We start from the raw sequence: 14,123 nt of genomic DNA on the forward strand, positions 1-14,123 counted from the left end.
TCGTTTCGGTATATTATTTGTCTCTGTAGTGTGAAAACTGTGGGAGGAGTCTACAAGCATTATCAAGTCTAGCAGATGAAGTCACATGCATTTGGAGTGTCTCAGCATCTTGTGTTTACAACCACTGTTTCCTAGCAACGCTCATGCCCTGTTTATGCTTCCCAAATACTGCTTCATCAAAACTGCCCCATCAGAATTACCCCATCAAAACTGCCCCATCATATTCCTCTATTATAAATCAGTACATGGTGTGTCTGTCCCCTCCCCCGGGCTCTGTAATCAGCTGAGATGCTCCAGCCACCTTCCCCCCCCTGTGTATAACAGAAGCTTTGGTAACCATGGCAACAAAACAAACACTAACAGTACACTCTGATTAATGGCTAAAATTTCCTGAAATGACCTCTAAACAAATGGCCGTATTTTAAAAACTATACATCCTACAGCGAAGATCTTTATATTGTGAGAATCACAAGACCCAGACCTAGATTTTGATGTATAGTATGTCTCTGAAATATTAAAAATGAAGGCACAGTCACAGTTTAGAAATTGCCCTTCAAATTTGGAGGGGGCTAGAGTGTAGTTTCAATGAATGTTAATGGACGGCGTGAGTTGCAAACAAATGGTCATATTGTGAAAACTATCAGGACTATGGCTTAGCCGTGGACATGTTTAGTGGCAGCAGGGATAGCTGAACATTTTGATATAAGATTTGTGTAGGTGGGCTTGAAAATGAGGGAGTGGCGGCAGTTTAGAAATCATGTTCTGATTTTCCAGCTTTTGTCATCTCCCACTCTAGTTTCCCCATTCATTCCTATGGGACCAATTTTGCCGCAAAAACGACGATATTTCGTGAACCATTCGGTGAAACGTTCCACAAAGTAATAGCACACCATTCGGGAACAATCCGCACGTTTCGGTGTATTACTTGTCTATGTAGTGTAAAAACTGTGGGAGGAGTTAGGGTGGTAAATTTGGCTATAATAATAAGAATAATATATATGTGAGATAACAGTAAGTGGTCTTGCTATGCAAGAACACTTAATAATCTAGAAAAGGTACAATTTCTGGGGAAATTGTGAAAGTGTTCTTGCCTCTACAACTGGAGTGGGCGGAGTAACTGGGTGGGGTGGAGTGGCTTGAGTAACTGTGAAAAGTGTTAAAAAGCTTAATATTTTAAAAAGTATAAATAGTAGTAAAAAAGTTCCATCATTCGCTGAAAGAGCTGAACATTTTTTTCAAAAGTAATTTTTTTTTTCAAAAATGAATTTTTTTTAATCAAAAATGATTTTTTTTTCTTCAAAAATGATTTTTTTTTTTCAAAAGTAATTTTTTTTTCAAAGGTAATTTTTTTTTTCAAAAATGAATTTTTTTATTTCAAAAATATTTTTTTTTTCGAAATTATTATTTTTTTTAAAGTAATTTTTTTTTCAAAAATAATTTTTTTTTTTTCAAAAATATTTTTTTTTTTCAAATATTTTTTTTTTTCAAAAATAATTTTTTTTTTAAAAGTAATTTTTTTTTCAAAAATATTTTTTTTTTCAAAAATAATTTTTTTTTTTCAAAAATATTTTTTTTTTCAAAAATATTTTTTTTTTTTTCAAAAATGATTTTTTTTTAAAAAAAATTATTTTTTTACTTTTTTCAAAAATTATTTTTTTTTTTCAAAAATATTTTTTTTTTTTACATGGGGCGGTCATAATGTTTTGGCTGATCATGGGGTGGTCACAATGTTTTGGCTGATCATGGGGTTGTCAGCTTTTGTCACTTCCCACTCTAGTTTTGAACATTTCGCCATTCATTCCTATGGGACCAATTTCGCCGCAAAAACGTCATTTCGTGGACCATTCGGCAAAACATTCCACAAAGTAATAACACACCAATCGGGAACAATCCACTCGTTTCGGTATATTATTTGTCTCTGTAGTGTGAAAACTGTGGGAGGAGTCTACAAGCATTATCAAGTCTAGCAGATGAAGTCACATGCATTTGGAGTGTCTCAGCATCTTGTGTTTACAACCACTGTTTCCTAGCAACGCTCATGCCCTGTTTATGCTTCCCAAATACTGCTTCATCAAAACTGCCCCATCAGAATTACCCCATCAAAACTGCCCCATCATATTCCTCTATTATAAATCAGTGCATGGTGTGTCTGTCCCCTCCCCCGGGCTCTGTAATCAGCTGAGATGCTCCAGCCACCTTCCCCCCTGTGTATAACAGAAGCTTTGGTAACCATGGCAACAAAACAAACACTAACAGTACACTCTGATTAATGGCTAAAATTTCCTGAAATGACCTCTAAACAAATGGCCGTATTTTAAAAACTATACATCCTACAGCGAAGATCTTTATATTGTGAGAATCACAAGACCCAGACCTAGATTTTGATGTATAGTATGTCTCTGAAATATTAAAAATGAAGGCACAGTCACAGTTTAGAAATTGCCCTTCAAATTTGGAGGGGGCTAGAGTGTAGTTTCAATGAATGTCAATGGACGGCGTGAGTTGCAAACAAATGGTCATATTGTGAAAACTATCAGGACTATGGCTTAGCCGTGGACATGTTTAGTGGCAGCAGGGATACTGAACGTTTTGATATAAGATTTGTGTAGGTGGGCTTGAAAATGAGGGAGTGTCGGCAGTTTAGAAATCATGTTCTGATTTTCCAGCTTTTGTCATCTCCCACTCTAGTTTCCCCATTCATTCCTATGGGACCAATTTCGCCGCAAAAACGACGATATTTCGTGAACCATTCGGCGAAACGTTCCACAAAGTAATAGCACACCATTCGGGAACAATCCGCACGTTTCGGTATATTACTTGTCTATGTAGTGTAAAAACTGTGGGAGGAGTTAGGGTGGTAAATTTGGCTATAATAATAAGAATAATATATATGTGAGATAACAGTAAGTGGTCTTGCTATGCAAGAACACTTAATAACTAGAAAAGGTACAATTTCTGGGGAAATTGTGAAAAGTGTTCTTGCCTCTACAACTGGAGTGGGCGGAGTAACTGGGTGGAGTGGCTATTTTAAAAAATATCAATAGTAGTAAAAAAGTTGAAGAAGTCCCATAATTAGCTGAAAGAGCTGAACATTTTTTTCAAAAATGAATTTTATTTTTTTTTCAAAAATGAATTTTTTTTTTCAAAAATTGTTTTGTTTTTTAAATGAATTTTATTTTTTTTTTCAAAAATGAATTTTATTTTTTTTTTTTTCAAAAATGATTTTTTTTTTCAAAAATGATTTTTTTTTTTTTCAAAAATTTTTTTTTTTTTTTTTTTTTCAAAAATGAATTTTTTTTTTCAAAAATGAATTTTTTTTTCAAAAATTGTTTTTTTTTAAATGATTTTTTTTTTCAAAATTTTTTTTTTAAATTTTTTTTTTCTTTAAATGATTTTTTTTTTTTTTTAAATGAATTTTATTTTTTTTTTTTTTCAAAAATGATTTTTTTTTTTTCAAAATTTTTTTTTTTTTTTTTTTCAAAAATGAATTTTTTTTTTCAAAAATGAATTTTTTTTTTCAAAAATTGTTTTTTTTTAAATGATTTTTTTTTTCAAAATTTTTTTTTTTAATTTTTTTTTTCTTTAAATGAATTTTATTTTTTTTCAAAAATTAATTTTATTTTTTTTTTTCAAAAATGATTTTTTTTTTTTTTCAAAAATATATATATATTTTTTAATAGGTGGTCATAATATTTTTTCTGATCATGGGGTGGTCATAATGTTTTGGCTGATCATGGGGTTGTCAGCTTTTGTCACCTCCCACTCTAGTTTTGAACATTTCGCCATTCATTCCTATGGGACCAATTTCGTCGCAAAAACGACGATATTTCGTGAACCATTCGGTGAAACGTTCCACAAAGTAATAGCACACCAATCGGGAACAATCCGCACCTTCGGTATATTACTGTCTATGTAGTTTAAAAGCTGTGGGAGGAGTTAGGGTGGTATGATCATGGGGTTGTCAGCTTTTGTCACCTCCCACTCTAGTTTTGAACATTTCGCCATTCATTCCTATGGGACCAATTTCGCCGCAAAAACGACGATATTTCGTGAACCATTCGGCGAAAAAAGTTCCACAAAGTAATAGCACACTAATCGGGAACAATCCGCACGTTTCGGTATATTACTGTCTATGTAGTGTAAAAACTGTGGGAGGAGTTAGGGTGGTAAATTATCAGCATTATCAAGCCTATCAGAGGAAGGTATGACCAAATGCATTTGGGGGGTTTCAGCATCTTGTGTTTACAACCACTGTTTCCTAGCAACACTCATGTACTGTTTATGCTTCACACCCACTGCTCATACACAATACAAAGGATCATAGCTGTAACAACTGTGCAGTAATTCAAACGGTCGTATTTTAAAAACTATAAATCCTACAGCGAAAAACTTTATATTGTGAGAATCACAAGACCCAGACCTAGATTTTGATATATAGTATGTCTCTGAAATATTAAAAATGGAGGCACGGTCGCAGTTTAGAAATTGCCCTTCAAATTTGAAGGGGCTAGAGTGTAGTTTCAATGAATGTCAATGGACGGCGTGAGTTGCAAACAAATGGTCATATTGTGAAAACTATCAGGACTATGGCTTAGCTGTGGACATGTTTAGTGGCAGCAGGGATAGCTGAACGTTTTGATATAAGATTTGTATAGGTGGGCTTGAAAATGAGGGAGTGGTGGCAGTTTAGAAATCATGGTCTGATTTTTAATGCTTTTGTCATCTCCCACTCTAGTTTCCCCATTCATTCCTATGGGACCAATTTCGCCGCAAAAACAACGATATTTCGTGAACCATTCGGCGAAACGTTCCACAAAATAATAGCACACCATTCGGGAACAATCCGCACGTTTCGGTATATTACTTGTCTATGTCTATATTCGGTGGGAGGAGTTAGGGTGGTAAATTTGGCTATAATAAGAATAATAAGAACTAGAAAATCCATTTATTTTATTCCTATATAATTTCAGATTACACGTGCTTGCTCCTGACGAGTGGCATGGAAGCCACGAAACGCGTTGAGCCACCAATTGCCGTGTCCTACCCTTTCACCAGTCCCTATCAATTATACCATATTCTAACCCCCCCACAGGTCCAGCGAGGCCTTAGGTCCAGCAGGCATTACCGTTTTTAACAACATTTTACCTAACTTTGCTTATGGTGCACTAGGGAATTATTACAAGTGGTATCTTGTGTCATCAATTTCCATATCTTTTTTATGTTTTACCATTGTTACCTATTCATTGATTGTATGAATATTACAATGTATAGTATATTTCATTCAATTATGATTTTATCTATGTAACTGTGCATGAATTGTTTTACTGTATGTATATTACGGTTGCAATGTGTATGCTCTAGTATTACGGTAATAAATTCCTCTATGTTCACCCTATTACCTGTTTGCGGTCACATGTTTCATTTAAAGTCCCACCCTTCCCCTTAGTAATTCCCCTTGCTTGTGATATGAATTGGGATGGAAACACATGACCCTACCAGATCATGGTTTCATTTAAAGTCCCCAGGGATGGAAATAGGTGTCCTTACCAGGTCATAATTTCCCTACAGTCCCTACAAAAACCCCTTCTTGCTTGAATGTATACATAGGGATGGAAACATGTTGTCTTCGCTCTATTAGGTTTATATCTGTCATCTATACTGCCCTTGATGACCTTTGTGACACCTCTCCTGTTTTCCACTGATATAATCCATTTACCAATACCATCTATATATACCCGTTGTATTAGTTAATGCTCTAGTGCTATTTTGTTTACACTTCAGATCTATCCTATGGGGCCGGGTCGCTGGTGGTGTGTGTTGGTGGGACTGCCCTACCGTCCAGTTTCCTTTCCCCATCGGGAGCCGCGACGCGCCTTACGGGTCTCCTCCCCCTCCCTCAGGTGCGCCTCGGGGGGGTTGGACGCCGCGTCATGCGCGTCGACGTCACGCACCGCACTGTGCGTGCGGCGTCCCTTCGGTGGCGCCTCATGCGCAGTTGTTTGTTTCCATACTCGTGGGCTAATGGGGAGTTTTCTTGTGCCGCTGTGCCGGACAATCGTCCGACTCGCGGTGCCCCTCCCCCCGCTACATGGCGTGACGTTGGTGGGCGGCCCCGGGGCGGCGTTATATGGACGCTCTCCGGGGCGGCCTGGGCATTCGAGGATGTTCACAGCTTCTATTTCACATGTTTTGGGAACCTTCCTCCCTCTGGAACCCCAATCTTCTTTTTCAGGTATACCTATCACTAGCACTCTTCACCTTGGTTGGTCACTGCACTGTTATGCTTTTTCACTCTCCACTCACTTTGCACCTACTTTTAGGTCACTGTTTCTCTTCCCATGTCCTCCACTATGTTTCCCTTCACTCTATGTCCCCAGGGTTTTCTTTCCTCCCCTCCTCCCTCTCCTTTTGCTCACCCTTTTCATCCACCTCTTGTTCACCTCTATAGATCATCCTCGGTCCCCATGCCTACCCTGTTTGGCGCCTGCTTCCGTCCCCGCGGGGCTCTCCGCCTCGGCTCCCGTTGGGGGTACCCTGGATGGCCTGTGGTATCCCCCCGCCATACTATCAGTGCCCAGTCTCTTAGTGAGTATTCCTTTATACTAGTTGCAGGGGGCTCAATTACCATGCTCCCCCATGATCATTTCTTTTGTTTTCCTCCATTTATTTTATTCCTATATAATTTCAGATTACACGTGCTTGCTCCTGACGAGTGGCATGGAAGCCACGAAACGCGTTGAGCCACCAATTGCCGTGTCCTACCCTTTCACCAGTCCCTATCAATTATACCATATTCTAACCCCCCCACAGGTCCAGCGAGGCCTTAGGTCCAGCAGGCATTACCGTTTTTAACAACATTTTACCTAACTTTGCTTATGGTGCACTAGGGAATTATTACAAGTGGTATCTTGTGTCATCAATTTCCATATCTTTTTTATGTTTTACCATTGTTACCTATTCATTGATTGTATGAATATTACAATGTATAGTATATTTCATTCAATTATGATTTTATCTATGTAACTGTGCATGAATTGTTTTACTGTATGTATATTACGGTTGCAATGTGTATGCTCTAGTATTACGGTAATAAATTCCTCTATGTTCACCCTATTACCTGTTTGCGGTCACATGTTTCATTTAAAGTCCCACCCTTCCCCTTAGTAATTCCCCTTGCTTGTGATATGAATTGGGATGGAAACACATGACCCTACCAGATCATGGTTTCATTTAAAGTCCCCAGGGATGGAAATAGGTGTCCTTACCAGGTCATAATTTCCCTACAGTCCCTACAAAAACCCCTTCTTGCTTGAATGTATACATAGGGATGGAAACATGTTGTCTTCGCTCTATTAGGTTTATATCTGTCATCTATACTGCCCTTGATGACCTTTGTGACACCTCTCCTGTTTTCCACTGATATAATCCATTTACCAATACCATCTATATATACCCGTTGTATTAGTTAATGCTCTAGTGCTATTTTGTTTACACTTCAGATCTATCCTATGGGGCCGGGTCGCTGGTGGTGTGTGTTGGTGGGACTGCCCTACCGTCCAGTTTCCTTTCCCCATCGGGAGCCGCGACGCGCCTTACGGGTCTCCTCCCCCTCCCTCAGGTGCGCCTCGGGGGGGTTGGACGCCGCGTCATGCGCGTCGACGTCACGCACCGCACTGTGCGTGCGGCGTCCCTTCGGTGGCGCCTCATGCGCAGTTGTTTGTTTCCATACTCGTGGGCTAATGGGGAGTTTTCTTGTGCCGCTGTGCCGGACAATCGTCCGACTCGCGGTGCCCCTCCCCCCGCTACATGGCGTGACGTTGGTGGGCGGCCCCGGGGCGGCGTTATATGGACGCTCTCCGGGGCGGCCTGGGCATTCGAGGATGTTCACAGCTTCTATTTCACATGTTTTGGGAACCTTCCTCCCTCTGGAACCCCAATCTTCTTTTTCAGGTATACCTATCACTAGCACTCTTCACCTTGGTTGGTCACTGCACTGTTATGCTTTTTCACTCTCCACTCACTTTGCACCTACTTTTAGGTCACTGTTTCTCTTCCCATGTCCTCCACTATGTTTCCCTTCACTCTATGTCCCCAGGGTTTTCTTTCCTCCCCTCCTCCCTCTCCTTTTGCTCACCCTTTTCATCCACCTCTTGTTCACCTCTATAGATCATCCTCGGTCCCCATGCCTACCCTGTTTGGCGCCTGCTTCCGTCCCCGCGGGGCTCTCCGCCTCGGCTCCCGTTGGGGGTACCCTGGATGGCCTGTGGTATCCCCCCGCCATACTATCAGTGCCCAGTCTCTTAGTGAGTATTCCTTTATACTAGTTGCAGGGGGCTCAATTACCATGCTCCCCCATGATCATTTCTTTTGTTTTCCTCCATTTATTTTATTCCTATATAATTTCAGATTACACGTGCTTGCTCCTGACGAGTGGCATGGAAGCCACGAAACGCGTTGAGCCACCAATTGCCGTGTCCTACCCTTTCACCAGTCCCTATCAATTATACCATATTCTAACCCCCCCACAGGTCCAGCGAGGCCTTAGGTCCAGCAGGCATTACCGTTTTTAACAACATTTTACCTAACTTTGCTTATGGTGCACTAGGGAATTATTACAAGTGGTATCTTGTGTCATCAATTTCCATATCTTTTTTATGTTTTACCATTGTTACCTATTCATTGATTGTATGAATATTACAATGTATAGTATATTTCATTCAATTATGATTTTATCTATGTAACTGTGCATGAATTGTTTTACTGTATGTATATTACGGTTGCAATGTGTATGCTCTAGTATTACGGTAATAAATTCCTCTATGTTCACCCTATTACCTGTTTGCGGTCACATGTTTCATTTAAAGTCCCACCCTTCCCCTTAGTAATTCCCCTTGCTTGTGAACTAGAAAAGGTACAATTTCTGGGAAAATTGTGAAAAGTGTTCTTGCCTCTACAACTGGAGTGGGTGGAGTGGCTTGAGTAACTGTGAAAAGTGTTAAAAAGCTTAATATTTTAAAAAGTATAAATAGTAGTAAAAAAGTTGAAGTTCCATCATTAGCTGAAAGAGCTGAACATTTTTTTCAAAAGTTTTTTTTTTTCAAAAATGAATTATTTTTTTTTCAAAAATGATTTTTTTTTTTTTTAAACGAAATTTTTTTTTTCAAAAATAATTTTTATTTTCAAAAACTGCCATCAAAACTGCCCCATCAGAATTGTCCCATCAAAACTGCCCCATCATATTGCCACCATCAAAACTGCCCCATCAGAATTGCCCCATCAAAACTGCCCCATCAGAATTGCCCCATCAAAACTGCCCCATCATATTGCCACCATGAAAACTGCCCCATCAGAATCGCCCTATCAAAACAGCCCCATCATATTGCCACCATCAAACCTGCCCCATCAGAATTTCCCCATCATATTGCCACCATCAAAACTGCCCCATCAGAATTGCCCTATCAAAACTGCCCCATCATATTGCCACCATCAAAACTGCCCCATCATAATTGCCCCACCAAAACTGCCCCATCTTATTGCCACCATCAAAACTGCCCCATCATAATTGCCCCATTAAAACTGCCCCATCAGAATTGCCCTATCAAAACTGCCCCATCATATTCCTCTATTATAAATCAGTATATGGTGTGTCTGTCCCCTCCCCCGGGCTCTGTAATCAGAGCTGAGATGCTCCAGCCACCTCCCCCCCTGTGTATAACAGAAGCTTTGGTAACCATGGCAACAAAACAAACACAGTACACTCTGATTAATGGCTAAAATTTCCTGAAATGACCTCTAAACAAAAAGCTTTTTCTCTAAAACTATAAATCCTACAGCGAAGATCTTTATATTGTGAGAATCACAAGGCCCAGACCTAGATTTTGATGTATAGTATGTCTCTGAAATATTAAAAATGGAGGCACAGTCGCAGTTTAGAAATTGCCCTTCAAATTTGAAGGGGCTAGAGTGTAGTTTTAATGAATGTCAATGGACGGTGTGAGTTGCAAACAAATGGTCATATTGTGAAAACTATCAGGACTATGGCTTAGCCGTGGACATGTTTAGTGGCAGCAGGGATAGCTGAATGTTTTGATATAAGATTTGTGTAGGTGGGCTTGAAAATGAGGGAGTGGCGGCAGTTTAGAAATCATGTTCTGATTTTTCACCTTTTGTCACCTCCCACTCTAGTTTCCCCATTCATTCCTATGGGACCGATTTCACCGCAAAAACGACGATATTTCGTGAACCATTCGGCGAAACGTTCCACAAAATAATAGCACACCATTCGGGAACAATCCGCACGTTTTGGTATATTACTTGTCTATGTAGTGTAAAAATTGTGGGAGGAGTTAGGGTGGTAAATTTGGCTATAATAATAAGAATAATAAGAACTAGAAAAGCTACAATTTCTGGGGAAATTGTGAAAGTGTTCTTGCCTCTACAACTGGAGTGGGCGGAGTAACTGGGTGGGGTGGAGTGGCTTGAGTAACTGTGAAAAGTGTTAAAAAGCGTAATATTTTAAAAAGTATAAATAGTAGTAAAAAAGTTCCATCATTAGCTGAAAGAGCTGAACATTTTGTTCAAAAGTAATTTTTTTTTTTAAAAATGAATTTTTTTTCTTCAAAAATGATTTTTTTTTTCAAAAATGATTTTTTTTTAAAAGTAATTTTTTTTTCTCAAAAATAATTTTTTTTTTCGAAATTATTTTTTTTTTTAAGTAATTTTTTTTTCAAAAATATATATTTTTTTTTTCAAAAATAATTTTTTTTTTTTCAAAAATAATTTTTTTTTTGGCCGGTGGTTGTGGGGGTCTGCGGGCGGGGGGCTTATCGGAATCTGGAAGCCCCCTTTAACAAGGGGACCCCCAGATCCCGGCCCCCCCCTGTGTGAAATGGTAACGGGGTACAAAAGTACCCCTACCATTTCACTAAAAAACTGTCAAAAATGTTAAAAATGACAAGAGACAGTTTTTGACAATTCCTTTATTTAAATACTTCTTCTTTCTTCTATCTTCCTTCATCTTCTGGTTCTTCTGGCTCTTCTGGTTCTTCCTCCGGCGTTCTCGTCCAGCATCTCCTCCGCGGCGTCTTCTATCTTCTTCTCCTCGGGCCGCTCCGCACCCATGGCATGGGGGGAGGCTCCCGCTCTTCTCTTCTTCTTCATCTTCTTCTCTTCTTCTCTTCTTCTCTTCTTCATTTTCTTCTCCGGGCCGCTCCGCATCCATGCTGGCATGAAGGGAGGCTCCCGCTGTGTGACGGCGCTCCTCGTCTGACAGTTCTTAAATAACGGGGGGTGGGGCCACCCGGTGACCCCGCCCCCTCTGACGCACGGGACATGAAGGGACTTCCCTGTGGCATTCCCCGTGACGTCATAGGGAAGTCCCGTCAAGTCACCGTGCGTCAGAGGGGGGCGGGGTCACCGGGTGGCCCCGCCCCCCGTTATTTAAGAACTGTCAGACGAGGAGCACCGTCACACAGCGGGAGCCTCCCGCCATGCTAGCATGTGTGAGGAGCGGCCCGGAGAAGAAAATGAAGAAGAGAAGAAAAGAAGAAGAGAAGAAGATGAAGAAGAAGAGAAGAGCAGGAGCTTCCCCCCATGCTATGGGTGCGGTGCGGCCCGAGGAGAAGAAGATAGAAGACGCCACGGAGGAGATGCTGGACGAGAACGCCGGAGGAAGAACCAGAAGAGCCAGAAGAACCAGAAGAACCAGAAGATGAAGGAAGATAGAAGAAAGAAGAAGTATTTAAATAAAGGAATTGTCAAAAACTGTCTCTTGTCATTTTTAACATTTTTGACAGTTTTTTAGTGAAATGGTAGGGGTACTTTTGTACCCCCTTACCATTTCACACAGGGGGGGCCGGGATCTGGGGGTCCCCTTGTTAAAGGGGGCTTCCAGATTCCGATAAGCCCCCCGCCCGCAGACCCCCACAACCACCGGCCAGGGTTGTGGGGATGAGGCCCTTGTCCTCATCAACATGGGGACAAGGTGTTTTGGGGGGCTACCCCAAAGCACCCTCCCAATGTTGAGGGCATGTGGCCTGGTACGGTTCAGGAGGGGGGGGGCCGCACTCTCGTCCCCCCCTCTTTTCCTGCGGCCTGCCAGGTTGCGTGCTCGGATAAGGGTCTGGTATGGATTTTTGGGGGGACCCCACGCCGTTTTTTTTTTTTTTTTTGGCGCGGGGTTCCCCTTAAAATCCATACCAGACCTGAAGGGTCTGGTATGGAATTTAGGGGGAACCCCACATCATTTTTTTTTTTAAATTTTGGCCGGGGTTCCCCTTAATATCCATACCAGACCTGAAGGGCCTGGTATGGAATTTAGGGGGACTCCCACGTCATTTTTTTTTTTTTTAATTTTGGTTCGGGGTTCCCCTTTGGGGAATTCCCATGCCGTTTTTATCAATGAACTTCTATGTGTATTGTCGGCAATGCAATAGCCGCGGGTAGTTTTAAATGAGTTTTTTCCTTCAAAATGTCATTTTGCTGTCAGACTGTTCTAAACACAGGAAACATGCGCCCCTTTACAGGCATACTATAGACAACCCCCAGGTACGAAATTTAAAGGGATATTACACTTTTATTGTTTGACTTTAAGCATTATTAAAATCACTGCTCCTGAAAAAACGGTCGTTTTTAAAACTTTTTTTTGCATTGATCCATGTCCCCTGGGGCAGGACCTGGGTCCCCAAACACTTTTTATGACAATAACTTGCATATTAGCCTTTAAAATTAGCACTTTTGATTTCTCCCATAGACTTTTAAAGGGTGTTCCGCGGCATTCGAATTTGCCGCGAACACCCCAAATTGTTCGCTGTTCGGCGAACTTGCGAACAGCCAATGTTCGAGTCGAACATGAGTTCGACTCGAACTCGAAGCTCATCCCTAGACAAGATAATGATAGATTTAACAACTGTGCAGTAATTCAAATGGCCGTATTTTAAAAACTATACATCCTACAGCGAAGATCTTTATATTGTGAGAATCACAAGACCCAGACCTAGATTTTGATGTATAGTATGTCTCTGAAATATTAAAAATGGAGGCACGGTCGCAGTTTAGAAATTGCCCTTCAAATTTGAAGGGGCTAGAGTGTAGTTTCAATGAATGTCAATGGACGGCGTGAGTTGCAAACAAATGGTCATATTGTGAAAACTATCAGGACTATGGCTTAGCCATGGACATGTTAAGTGGCAGCAGGGATAGCTGAACGTTTTGATATAAGATTTGTTTAGGTGGGCTTGAAAATGAGGGAGTGGTGGCAGTTTAGAAATCATGTTCTGATTTTTCAGCTTTTTGTCACCTCCCACTCTAGTTTCCCCATTCATTCCTATGGGACCAATTTCGCCGCAAAAACGACGATATTTCGTGAACCATTCGGCGAAACATTCCACAAAATAATAGCACACCATTCGGGAACAATCCGCACGTTTCGGTATATTACTTGTCTATGTAGTTTAAAAGCTGTGGGAGGAGTTAGGGTGGTAAATTTGGCTATAATAATAAGAACTAGAAAAGGTACAATTTCTGGGGAAATTGTGAAAAGTGTTCTTGCCTCTACAACTGGAGTGGGCGGAGTAACTGGATGGAGTGGCTTGAGTAACTGTGAAAAGTGTTAAAAAGCTTAATATTTTAAAAAGTATAAATAGTAGTAATACAGTTGAAGTCCCATCATTAGCTGAAAGAGCTGAACATTTTTTTCAAAAGTTTTTTTTTTTCAAAAATGAATTCTTTTTTTTCAAAAATGATTTTTTTTTTTTTTAAATGAAATTTTTTTTTTCAAAAATTATTTTTTTTTTCAAAAATGATTTTTTTTTTTCAAAAATGATTTTTTTTTGTAAATGCAATTTTTTTTTCAAAAATTTTTTTTTTCAAAAATGAATTATTTTTTTTCAAAAATTTATTTTTTTTTCAAAAATTATTTTTTTTCAAAAATTAATTTTTTTTTTCAAAAATTTATTTTTTTTCAAAAAAATTTTTTTTTTTTTAAATGAAATTTTTTTTTTCAAAAATATTTTTTTTTTTTTAAAAAACTGCCATCAAAACTGCCCCATCAGAATTGTCCCATCAAAACTGCCCCATCATATTGCCACCATCAAAACTGCCCCATCAGAATTGCCCCATCAAAA

This window comes from Aquarana catesbeiana, linkage group LG12, assembly GCF_042186555.1.
Source record: "Aquarana catesbeiana isolate 2022-GZ linkage group LG12, ASM4218655v1, whole genome shotgun sequence".
Classification (NCBI taxonomy): Eukaryota; Metazoa; Chordata; class Amphibia; order Anura; family Ranidae; genus Aquarana; species Aquarana catesbeiana.